Source organism: Stegostoma tigrinum, chromosome 3 (assembly GCF_030684315.1).
Source record: "Stegostoma tigrinum isolate sSteTig4 chromosome 3, sSteTig4.hap1, whole genome shotgun sequence".
Lineage (NCBI taxonomy): Eukaryota > Metazoa > Chordata > Chondrichthyes > Orectolobiformes > Stegostomatidae > Stegostoma > Stegostoma tigrinum.
In genome coordinates this window covers 102,426,187-102,439,817 of record NC_081356.1, presented here as the reverse complement: position 1 = coordinate 102,439,817, position 13,631 = coordinate 102,426,187, and the positions used below count along the sequence as shown (strand labels likewise).

General features: G+C 44.4%; 1 protein-coding gene across 1 annotated transcript in view; it reads left to right on the top strand.

Moving 5' to 3' along the window:
• Window positions 1-13,631, top strand: part of znf366 (zinc finger protein 366) — a 69,160-nt gene that overhangs the window by 30,823 nt on the left and 24,706 nt on the right. The gene's annotated exons all lie outside the window — the stretch shown is intronic.

Genomic DNA, 13,631 nt, shown 5'->3' with positions numbered 1-13,631 from the left:
TAGGCCCGAAACGTCAGCTTTTGTGCTCCTGAGATGCTGCTCGGCCTGCTGTGTTCATCCAGCTCCACACTTTGTTATCTTGGATTCTCCAGCATCCGCAGTTCCCATTATCACCTCTACTACCAGTTGCTGTCTCCTACCATCAAGCAAATTTTAAATCCACTTGGTTAGCTCTCCCTGGAACCCACGTGATCTAATCTTCCTAATCAGTCTTTATGCAGCACCTTAGTGAAGGCCTTGCCTAAGCCCATGTAGACAATATTTACCACGCTGCACTCATCTCTCTTCTTGGTCACCTCTTCAAAAAACAATCAAATTTGTGAGACACGATTCCCCATGCACAAAGTCATGTTAACTATCCCTTTCCAAATTCTTATAGATCCTGTCTCTCAGAATCTCTTCCAACAACTTAGGTACCACTTACATTTGGCTCACTTATCCGTAGTTCCCTGACTTTTCTCTGCAGCCTTTCTTAAATAATGGCATAGCATCAGCCACTTTCCAGTCTTCTAGCACCACACCCACAGCTGTCAATGATACAAATATTTCAGCTCGGGGCCATGAAATTTCTTCCCTATTTTCCCACAATGTCCTGAGATACTCTTGATCAGACTCTAAATCAGATTTATCTACATTTATGCATTTTAAGACATCCAGCACCTCCTCTTCTCTAATGTGGGCAGCTCCTCTTCAGTGATGTAACTTTGAGGTGTAGCTTGTCACATACTTTAGCAGCATACATCTATCAGTGGACCTTGCTAACAAAAGAGAGCAATAACATAAGCTGGGAATTAAATATTCAGGAGAATGTGACATTTTGAAAGGAATACAAGGTTGTGGGATAACTTTGTTTGTATGAGAAGGAATATCGATGATAGTAAAAAATGATCTTGGATCAATGAATGCGAGTGGAGGTATGAAATAACAAGAGGAAGCTGATGCAGGTGGGAGTAGTCTAAGGGTCCCCTAACAGTAGCTATTCTGCAGGACAGGTTAGAACAAAATCAGGAAACAATTAGGGCATGACATTAATCATGGGCAACTTTAATCTTCCTGTAAATTTGGAAATTCAAATTGGCAAATGTAACGATGAGGAATATATCATAGGGCATATTTGGGACAGCTTTGGATCTGATATCTTACGATGAAGCAGTATTAATAAATTATTTCAGAATAAAAGAACTGCTAGGGAACAGTGATCATAACATGTCCTAAACTTAAAAACCAGCAGAGTTGGCTGGTGGGGTCTGGGAAAGGGGCATAGCCGAGAACTTGGTTGAGGAACAATGGCAGACATTTAAAGCTATAATTCATGACTCACAACAAAAATATATTTCAATGAGGAAGAAGGATTCTCCAAGGAGATAAACCACCCATGATTAACCAAGAAATTTAAGGATAGTATCAACCTGAAAGAAAAAGTATGCAATGTGGTATGTATTAATAGTAAGCCAGAGGGCAAGTTTTTAAAGCCAACAAAAGATGAATAAAAAATGACTAAAATAAACTAACAAGCAACATATAAAAGCACAGTAAGAGCTTATTTAAAAATATAACTGGGAAAAAAGAGGCCAAAGTAAAAGTAAGCCCTTTGGACAATGAGGCTGGGAAAATAATAAGGGAGGAGCCAGGAAATTGCTGAGGAGTTGAATAAAACCTTTGTTTTAATCTTCATGGTCGAGGACATACATAGCATTCCAAAAATACTAAATAATCAAGGGGATAAAGTGAGTGAGGTAATAAACATAATAGCAATAGGAAAATGTGCACGGGAAAATAATGGGGCTAAAGGCCGATACATCCCATGGCCTGATGGATTGCAGCCGCAGCTATTAAAGGAAACAGTGACAGAGATAATAGATGGTAGTGATCTTGGAAAAGTCTCAGGGGCTGCAAATACAATACCTTTACTCAAAAATACAATACCTTTACTCAAAGAGACAATTAAAATAATTAAGAGTCAATTAATTTAACATCTGTCATTGGGAAATGCTATGGTCTGTTATAAAGGATATGATAGTAGGGAAATTTCAAAACATATATTATATGTTATATAATATATATGGAAACATTTAATAATATATTGAAACCGAGACAGGATGTCTTCAGGGAGGGAATCATCCTCAGCAAATTTATTAGAATTCATTGAGATGATAACATGCAGGATAAATAAAGGGAACAAATAGATGCAGTATACTTGGATTTCCAAAAGACATTCAATATGTTATCAAATGTCAGTCGACTTAATAAGGCCCCATGGTGCTGAGGTTAATATCTTAGCATGGTTAGAGGATTGGTTAGTTAATAGAAGACATACGATTGGAATAAAGTGGGGAATTTTCAGGATGGCAACCTGTAACTAATGGGGTGCCACAGGGATCAGTGCTGGGGCCACAGTTATTTACAACATATTTTAATGATGTAGATCAGTGAACTGAATGTACCATTATCAAGTTTGCAGATGAGACAATATGAGGTGGGAAGGCAAGTAGTGAGGATGACACTAAAAGTCTACAGGTTGATATAAAAACCGAAAGAACTGTGGATGCAGTTCTGAGGAAGGGTCACAGGACCCAAAACTTTAACTCTGTTCTTTCCTTCACAGATGCTGCCAGACCTGCTGAGCTTTTCCAGCAACTTTGTTTTTGTTACAGATAGATATAGACAAGTTAGGTGGTTAGGCAAGACAGATGGAAAATAATACAACATAGAACATAGAACAATACAGCGAAGTACAGGCCCTCCAGCCAATGATGTTGTGCCAACCTATTGTCCTGCTAACCTGCTTACCCTACATTTCGCTGTCATTCATGTGTCTATCCAAGAGTCACTTAAATATCCCAAATGTATCCGACTCCACTACCACCACTGGCAGTACATTCCATGCACCCACCACTCTCTGTGTAAAGAATCTACCTATGACATCCCCTCTGTACCTTCCTCCAATCACCTTAATATTATGCCCTCTCATGATAGCCATTTCTGCCCTGGGAGAAAGAAATATTAGAAAATGTGAAGATATGTACTCTGGCAGGAAGATTGGAAGAGCTGAATACTTTTTAAATGAGGAAGGCTGCAGAAAGCTGCTGCACAGAGAAATTTGGGGGTCCTTGAGGATTAATCATAAAAGCTAGCACCTAGGTTTTCTGGGTAACGTGAAGAAAAATGGACTGTTGACTTTCATTTCAAAGGGACTTAGGATATAAAAATAGGGAAATATTCCTCAACCTAGTTAGACTACGCCTGGAAAAGTGTGAACAGTTTTGGCCCTTTTATCTAAGGAAAGATATATTGGCATTGGAGGTGGTCCAAAGATAGTTCTGAAGGTTGATGCCAGGTATGGAGGGATTTTCTTAGGAGGAAATCTTCGGTAGGTTGGTCTTGTACTCACTGGAGTTTAGAAAAATGAGAGGAGATCTTGTTAAATCATATAATGCTGTCAGATGGAGGGTTATTTTTACAGGATAGGCATGGAGAGATTGCTTCTGCTTGTGGGAAAGTCTAGGACTAGAGGACGTAGTCTCCGAGTAAAGGGTTGTCCATTTAAGACTGAGATGAAGAGGAATTTATTTGCTCATTAGGTTGTGAATCAGTGGCATTCTTTACCACAAACGGTTCTTGAGGCTGTGTTATTCAGAGTGTACAAAACAGAGATATACAGATTTTAGTCAGTAAGGGAATCAAGTATTGTGGGGGAAAAGGTAAGAAAGTAGAGTTGAAGCTTACCAGATCAGCATGATCTTGCTGCATGTTGGATCAGATTCAATTGGCTGAATGGCCTAACTCTGTGCCTAAGTCCAATGGCCTTATGGTCAATGCAAACCTGAGAAGAAGTAGGTAGCTGAGATTATAGGAACTACAGAAGTAGGTAGCCACTACTTCATTTAGTAATAATAGTGGGGAAAACAGGGCGACGGCAGAAAGGACCCATATGCAGTATTCAGATACAATGCAACAAAGAAACCAATTTTTAAAATGCTTGAAAGCATTAAATGGCTACAGAATAAACAGCAACAATATTTAAAGCTTTACTGAAAATTTTATTACAGTCATGCAGTAATGCAAAGTTTAACGGGCAAATAAAGAGAATGCTTAGCAAGCCCTACAGTAATTCAATTTAAATCAGTATTTGTGAATGCAGCAGTGCAAATTTAAGGAACATCAGATTATAAGCAATATTATAGGCAATGCTATGGATTGAAAGCAGTTTTACAGAAATAAGATTAAACAGAACATTGAGAAGAAATGAAAAACAATATAGTTCTTCTGAGCAGTTTCAAGGGCACATACATGACAGAAAATTGGATTCGTGGAGTTGATAACTCTTATGATAACATTACAGAATTTTGGGCCTCAACTTCCACTAGGAGTCAGAAAGAGGCACATTATTTCTAAAAAGAACTGGCCTAGAAGCAAACAGAGTAATTGCCAAAACACTGACCCAGCAACAGACTGTGTCTGACCAACTAGTCATTGGGCACTGGAAGATTTCAGTCCTGGCAGAACCCAAAAAGAAGATAGAATCTTTTGAGAATGAATTTTGTGCCACTAAAGGAATGCTCCACATAGCCAAGAAGATATGGTGGCCAGCATGGTAAGAAGGGCTCAACCAAATTCAGCAAAAATACAAACGACTGACAAAGACTGTGCTACCATTTTCCGGTATTTTGTTGAAGGACGGCCGGACCAAAAGACCTGTGTGCTGGGCGTGAAGGCATACTTTGAGCACCAATAGCATTTTGCAATCGAGAACAATTTACTACTGTATGATGAAAAAAAAACTTCATTGTTTCAGTTTCCCTTCAGGAATATGCAGTGAAAAGGGTACAAAGGGAATATTTAGGAATTGCCATGTGTTCAGCTGGGGCTCAGTCAGAGATCCCAAGACTGGTTGAAAATCTGATAACTCATTGTGAAATGTTAGGTTTGTAAACCACTCCTGTCATGACTGTTGACAGATCAGAAGATGAAACTCAGCCAAAAGAAACAAATACTGAGAACAAGAATGAACAGAACAAACCACCTGAGTTCACTGGTGACTCTTTAACTGAGGGTGGCCAGACAGCACAACAGCTGACTGAACAAATGAATAAAGCAGAACAGTCAATGCTAGTGACTGAGCTGGGTCTGAGTGAGCAGCAATCTCTCAGAAACAGAAATGAGATTCTGAAAAAATTACTTCATCAAACAATCGCAAATGGCAAATGAAGATGCGCAGCCTGACCAAAAACTCAAGGGTGATAAGATGCATATGACTCCTTGGGAGTTAGTTGAGTGACCAGGACATAGTCAAGAAAAAAGTATTCTTCAAAACAGAGACTACCTGTTTCAGTTAGAGAGAAATTGCATGATCCAGATATCAGGATATTACAAGGTAGAGAGAACTGTTTCAACAGGGCAGCCATCCTCCAGGAAGGAAATTTTGGAAATTAAGCATCCTCAAAATTAGGTAATGGACGGACCAACAACACCTTCAAAGAATAATATCCGCTGCTAAGAATATCTGAGAAATGAAATATGCTCCAGCAGAGAAATGACCCACAGATCAGGACCAGTCTCAACTCTCCTCAAGCAAAAGACACATCATTCCGGCACACCATTCCTCCAAGTTCGATGAGATAGTGTTTTGTGAAAAGTGCGAAACTCCCCATTTCCAGTATTTGTGAGGTCGGAAACATGAAGGGAGATGAGAAGTAGTAAAGGTAATGTCGTTATAGACATAATTGTACAACAGATTAACTATTATGGGAGTAAAATTTGGAGAGAGACGTTGCATGAGGTAATTGTTTTGAAGGGTTAATGTTCATATTACACTGGCTCCACCCATCTTACTGATCCTACATGCAGTCTGGATGAAGACAAAGTGTTCCCCTCCAGCTTTCATAGGGATCAGATGAATCTCCACCAGCTCTCTCAGCGTCAGGTAATTATGTCTGACCAAATGCTGTTGTATTTACTGAGATCATACATTAAGCCTTCTTGTAATCCAGGAACACTTCTGTAAATCCTCTTTAATGGTTTATCCAGTGCCAATATTAATTAGGTGGACCCAAGAGAAAGGAGGATTCATAGCAGTTAGCTAACTCAAATCCAGAACCATATATGGTAGAGATGCCAAAAACCCCCGCAAGGTACCAGCAGTAGTAATCAAAAAACATACCACGTTTCCCACCTTCTCAGCTACAGCATGCTGCACAGTCGTGACTTACAGCTGCCGGTAAAGAAAGCTCAATAGTGTTCGGTTCTGAAGAAGGATCACTGGACAAGAAACATTAACTCTGCTTTGTCTCCATAGATCCTGTAAGAGCTGCTGAGGTTCTCCAGCAATTTCTGTTGTTGTTTCAATAATTTTCAATTTTTCTGTCTGAGGCACTGTGTGGATCAATCCTGGCGGGACAAAATCATACATAACAAGGTGTAAAGCTAGATGAACACCGCACGCCCAGGAGCATCAGAGGAGCAGGAAAGCTGATGTCAGCTTTCCTGCTCCTCTGATGCTGCTTGGCCTGCTGTGTTCATCCAGCTCTACACCTTGTTATCTCAGATTCTCCAGCATCACAACTGTGGTAAATGTCTCCGAGGCAGAGGCCTCTAGGGTATTGGTACTAATCAGAGATAGTTTGGATGGATTGGGCCATTCCAGATGTGGAAGATCATTACATACCCAATGACTATCTAAATAGTGGGGTACTGGAGACAGATGACAAATGGGTCACCCAAGAATATGAAGGTTCTACAAATCAAGATTTGCACTTAGGGAAAGAGAAAAATAGTGACACCTGTGGTCTGTTTTGCATGAGCATGACAAGCAGTGACCATAGCAAGGCAACAGATACCAACTCCAAAAAGCAACAACCCACAACATCATCTGGCAGGTTCATGTGTGGCACTTTTGGGAGAATCTGCTGCCCAAGGATTGGTCTCTGTAGCCATTAGCAAAGGTGCATTGAAGACAGACACGCCGCCCCCCGCCGACCCCAAATCTAAATTGATTGTTTGCTGCAACTTCATTTGGACCTATTAGTGGAAGGATGCCAATAACATTTTTTATACTTCTTCATGGGATGTCCTACCATTTTGTTGTCCACCCCTAGATGCCCTTGAGAAGATGGCAGTGACCTGCCTTCTTCAACTGTTGTAGTCCACGTGCTGTAGGTAGACCCACACCGCTGTTAGGGAGGGAATTCCTGGATTTTAAAAGCTGAAAGAACTGCGGATGCTGTAAATTAGAAACAAAAACCGGAATTGCTGCAAAAGCTCAGTGGGTCTGGCAGCATCTGTGGAGAGAAATCAGAGTTAACATTTCAGGTCTGGTGACCCTTCCTCAAAATGATTTTGATTGAGCGACACCGAAGGAATGACAATATATTTGCAAGTCAGGACGGTGAGTGGGTTGGAAAGGAACTTGCAGGCGATTGTGTTCCTAAGAAACTGTTTTCTGAAGAAGGGTCTAGGCCCAAAACGTCAGCCTTCCTGCTCCTCTGATGCTGCTTGGCCTGCTGTGTTCATCCAGCTCTACCCTTTGTACATCTCAGATTCTCCAGCATCTGCAGTTCCTGTGTCTCTGACATGATTAGAAACCTACCTATTTCCTCCTTAAATTTACTCAATGCGCTAATATTCACTGCATACTGGGGTCATGAATTCTATAGATTCACAACCCTTTGAGAGAGTAATTTCTTATCTCTGTTTTAAATGTACTGCCCTTTATCCTAAAAATATGACGTCTCATTCTGACTGCTCCACATAAGAAAACATCCACTCTACATCCGACCCCACCACCCAAGACATTTTTCCATCCCCACCCCTGTCTGCTTTCCGGAGAGACCACTCTCTCCGTGACTCCCTTGTTCGCTCCACACTGCCCTCCAACCCCACCACACCCGGCACCTTCCCCTGCAACCGCAGGAAATGCTACACTTGTCCCCACACCTCCTCCCTCACCCCCATCCCAGGCCCCAAGATGACATTCCACATTAAGCAGAGGTTCACCTGCACATCTGCCAATGTGGTATACTGCATCCACTGTACCCGGTGCGGCTTTCTCTACATTGGGGAAACCAAGCGGAGGCTTGGGGACCGCTTTGCAGAACACCTCCGCTCAGTTCGCAACAAACAACTGCACCTCCCAGTCGCAAACCATTTCCACTCCCCCTCCCATTCTCTTGATGACATGTCCATCATGGGCCTCCTGCACTGCCACAATGATGCCACCCGAAGGTTGCAGGAACAGCAACTCATATTCCGCCTGGGAACCCTGCAGCCATATGGTATCAATGTGGACTTCACCAGTTTCAAAATCTCCCCTTCCCCTACTGCATCCCTAAACCAGCCCAGTTCATCCCCTCCCCCCACTGCACCACACAACCAGCCCAGCTCTTCCCCCCCACCCACTGCATCCCAAAACCAGTCCAACCTGTCTCTGCCTCCCTAACCGGTTCTTCCTCTCACCCATCCCTTCCTCCCACCCCAAGCCGCACCCCCAGCTACCTACTAACCTCATCCCACCTCCTTGACCTGTCCGTCTTCCCTGGACTGACCTATCCCCTCCCTACCTCCCCACCCACACCTTCTCCACCTATCTTCTTTACTCTCCATCTTCGGTCCGCCTCCCCCTCTCTCCCTATTTATTCCAGTTCCCTCCCCCCATCCCCCTCTCTGATGAAGGGTCTAGGCCCGAAACGTCAGCTTTTGTGCTCCTGAGATGCTGCTTGGCCTGCTGTGTTCATCCAGACTCACATTTTATTATCTTGGAATCTCCAGCATCTGCAGTTCCCATTATCTCTCTCACTCTACATCTGTTTTGCCAATCTCCTTTAGTATCTATAAACCTCAAATAGATCTCCTCTCATGCTTTTAAACTCCAGAGTATGGGTCTAAACTGTTCAATCTCTCTTTAAAAGACAGACCCTTCATCTCTGGAATGAATTTAATGAACGTTTTCTGCATCTACTATTATGTCCTTCCTTGAGTGAGGGGATCAAAATTGTACACAAAACTGCAGGTGTAGTTTCACTAATATGTTGTACAGTTGAGGCATAACTTCCTTAATTTTATACTTCATTCCTTCAGTAATAAATGCTAAAATTCCATTTCCCTTCCCTATTACCTGCTGCACTTGCATACTAGTTCTCTGTGATTCACACATGAGACCCCCCCAAATCGCTCTGCCATGAAGCATTCTTACCTAACTAGAAAACAAGTTGCCTTCAATTCCTCAAATCAAAATGGGTAACATCACATTTATCCAAATCAAACTCCATCTGCCTAATTTTGAGCTATTCACTTAACCCAGCCAAAACCATTTATAAATTTCTTGGATAATAAAATGTGAGGCTGAATGAACACAGCAGGCCAAGCAGCATCTCAGGAGCACAAAAGCTGACGTTTCGGGCCTAGACCCTTCATCAGACAGGGGGATGGGGAGAGGGAACTGGAATAAATAGGGAGAGATGGGAGGCGGACCAAAGATGGAGAGTAAAGAAGATAGGTGGAGAGAGTATAAGTGGGGAGGTAGGGAGGGGATAGGTCAGTCCAGGGAAGATGGACAGGTCAAGGAGGTGGGATGAGATTAGTAGGTAGATGGGGGTATGGCTTGGGGTGGGAGGAAGGGATGGGTGAGAGGAAGAACTGGTTAGGGAGGCAGAGACAGGTTGGACTGGTTTTGGGATGCAGTGGGTGGGGGGGAAGAGCTGGGCTGGTTGTGTAGTGCAGTGGGGGGAGGGGACGAACTGGGCGGGTTTAGGGATGCAGTTGGGGAAGGGGAGATCTTGAAACTGGTGAAGTCCACATTGATACCATTAGGCTGCAGGGTTCCCAGGCGGAATATGAGTTGCTGTTCCTGCAACCTTCGGGTGGCATCATTGTGGCACTGCAGGAGGCCCATGATGGACATGTCATCTAAAGAATGGGAGGGGGAGTGGAAATGGTTTGCGACTGGGAGGTGCAGTTGTTTGTTGCGAACTGAGCGGAGGTGTTCTGCAAAGCGGTCTCCAAGCGTCCGCTTGGTTTCCCCAATGTAGAGGAAGCCACACCGGGTACAGTGGATGCAGTATACCACATTGGCAGATGTGCAGGTGAACCTCTGCTTAATGTGGAATGTCATCTTGGGGCCTGGGATAGGGGTGAGGGAGGAGGTGTGGGGGCAAGTGTAGCATTTCCTGCGGTTGCAGGGGAAGGTGCCGGGTGTGGTGGGGTTGGAGGGCAGTGTGGAGCGAACAAGGGAGTCACGGAGAGAGTGGTCTCTCCGGAAAGCAGACAGGGGTGGGGATGGAAAAATGTCTTGGGTGGTGGGGTCGGATTGTAAATGGCGGAATTGTCGGAGGATGATGCGTGGTATCTGGAGGTTGGTAGGGTGGTGTGTGAGAACGAGGGGGATCCTCTTTGGGCGGTTGTGGCGGGGGCAGGGTGTGAGGGATGTGTTGCGGGAAATACGGGAGACGCGGTCAAGGGCGTTCTCGATCACTGTGGGGGGAAAGTTGCGGTCCTTGAAGAACTTGGACATCTGGGATGTGCGTGAGTGGAATGTCTTACCCTACCAACCTCCAGATACAACGCATCATCCTCTGACACTTCCGCCATTTACAATCCGACCCCACCACCCAAGACATTTTTCCATCCCCACCCCTGTCTGCTTTCCGGAGAGACCACTCTCTCCGTGACTCCCTTGTTCGCTCCACACTGCCCTCCAACCCCACCACACCCGGCACCTTCCCCTGCAACCGCAGGAAATGCTACACTTGTCCCCACACCTCCTCCCTCACCCCTATCCCAGGCCCCAAGATGACAGTCCACATTAAGCAGAGGTTCACCTGCACATCTGCCAATGTGGTATACTGCATCCACTGTACCCGGTGTGGCTTCCTCTACATTGGGGAAACCAAGCGGACGCTTGGAGACCGCTTTGCAGAACACCTCCGCTCAGTTCGCAACAAACAACTGCGCCTCCCAGTCGCAAACCATTTCCACTCCCCCTCCCATTCTTTAGATGACATGTCCATCATGGGCCTCCTGCAGTGCCACAATGATGCCACCCGAAGGTTGCAGGAACAGCAACTCATATTCCGCCTGGGAACCCTGCAGCCTAATGGTATCAATGTGGACTTCACCAGTTCCAAGATCTCCCCTTCCCCAACTGCATCCCTAAACCCGCCCAGTTCGTCCCCTCCCCCCACTGCACCACACAACCAGCCCAGTTCTTCTCCCCCACCCACTGCATCCCAAAACCAGTCCAACCTGTCTCTGCCTCCCTAACCGGTTCTTCCTCTCACCCATCCCTTCCTCCCACCCCAAGCCACACCCCCATCTACCTACTAACCTCATCCCACCTCCTTGACCTGTCCGTCTTCCCTGGACTGACCTATCCCATCCCTACCTCCCCACCTATACTCGCTCCACCTATCTTCTTTACTCTCCATCTTCGGTCTGCCTCCCCCTCTCTCCCTATTTATTCCAGTTCCCTCTCCCCATCCCCCTGTCTGATGAAGGGTCTAGGCCTGAAACGTCAGCTTTTGTGCTCCTGAGATGCTGCTTGGCCTGCTGTGTTCATCCAGCGTCACATTTTATTATCTTGGAATTCTCCAGCATCTGCAGTTCCCATTATCCCTCTCTATAAATTTCTTGGTTCTTCATTACAACTTATTTTCCTACCTGAAGAGCCTTGTGGTGCATCTTGCAGATAGTGCGCATCACTGTTACTGAGTGTCGGTGGTGGAGGGAGTGGATGTAGTGCCAATTAAGAGGGTTGCTTTTTCCTAAATGTGTCAAGCTTCTTGAGTTTTATTGGACCTGCACACATCCAGGCAAGTGGTGAGTATTCCTTCAGACTCCTGGCTTGTGCCTTGTAGATGACAGATAGGCTCTGGGAGTCAGGAAGTGAGTTAATGCCTAACATACAAATCTTGTTTCTCTATTCCATGCTTATATTTGGAGAGAGGCAGGGTAATGGATAAAATTCATATAATATTATCAGAAAAAAAACAAAGAACGGATGCTGGAAATCATAAACAGAATCAGAAGTTGCTGGAAAAACTCAGCAGGTCTGCCAGCATCTGTGGAGACAAATCAGAGTTAACATTTCTGTCCGGTGACCCTTCTTCAGAACTGTGTCCACGAAATGATTGGTACATATGCTGAAGATGGTGTGAAGGGAGGAGAAAGGAGTAAACAATAGATGGAGTTGGAGCCCAGAGAGAGAGGAAAACAGTTGGACAGATGAATGAGATAGCAAGATGTAGAGCTGGATGAACACAGCAGGCCAAGCAGTATCATTGGAGCAGGAAAACTGACATTTTGGGCCTAAACCCTTTTCTGAAGAAGGGTCTAGGCCCGAAACGTCAGATTTCCTGCTCCTATGATGCTGCTTGGCCTGCTGTGTTCATCCAGCTCTACATCTTGTTATCTCAGATTCTCCAGCATCTGCAGTTCCTACTAACCCCAGACAGACAAATGATTGGGTAAAGGTCAGCCTGGGAGAATGAATTGCTGCTAATGGAGAATGTTAGAGGCTGAAAATGGGTAGTGCATGGTATTAGACCATGTGATGTTGAGGCCTGGTGTATGGGAGTTGAGGGTAAGGACTTGGGAGAAGGTGCCTTAGGCCCTAAAATTGTTGAACTGAATATTAAGTACAGAAGGCTGCAGTGTCCCCAAGTCGAAAAGAGGTCCAGTTTTCACTGAAGCATTGCAGCATGCCTGAGGCAGAGATTTTAGCCATGGAACACGGTCTTAGGCTGTCTACAATGCTCTAGCAAACAAGGAGTTTTTCCAGCAATTTCTGATTTTGTTTCTGATTTCCCAACAACCATACCCCACGCCTCATCATTTCTGAAAAGCCCATTTCTGAAGAAGGGTCCTGACCAGAAACGTCAGCTTTCCTGCACCTCTGATGCTGCCTGGCCTGCTGTGTTCCTCCATCTCCACACTGCGTTATCTCTGACTCCAGCATCGGCAGTTCTTACTAACACCCATTTATTTCCCAATCTGTTCTTCTTTCTGTGGTCTCCATCTCCACCTAACATTTATTCCTTCCCCCTCCTTACACCCCTTCTTCACCATATACACCAGCCTTTTCCCAGCTACTATCTGAAGAAGGGTCATGGGACTTGAAACATTAACTTTCTCTCCACAGATGTTGCTAGATGTGCTGAGTTCCTCCAGCAATTTCTGATGTTGTTTCAATTTCTGTTATCTTTAATAATAAGATTCCTTCTGTTCTTTTAATTTGAAAAGCAATTATGTTAAATAAAGAAAGCCCTTTCCTTTTGCTCCCTTCTTTGACTGATAACCTGCTATGTTCATTATTTCCTCTTCAGCTCTGAGAGGACAGCAGAGCAGTGCAGCTCTGAAAGATCACTTGGATTGTTTTCTTGCTCAATCTACTACTAAACATACATGAACACAACAGGAAGGGACCCGCCTCTTGTAGTTAACCCCTGGAGACTGGTGCTGCTTACCCTCCAGAGGGTTATAGTTACCAGCAATTGACAAAAGAAAAGTTAAGGAAGTTGATTGAAAGAGGACAGGATATAAACATGCCTGCAAGTTTGGTAGATAGAACGAACATTGCACCTCTGGTAAGTATGCAGCAGGAAGAGGAAAGCAGCTGGTGCTGAGATGTCTTAAAATTGTTT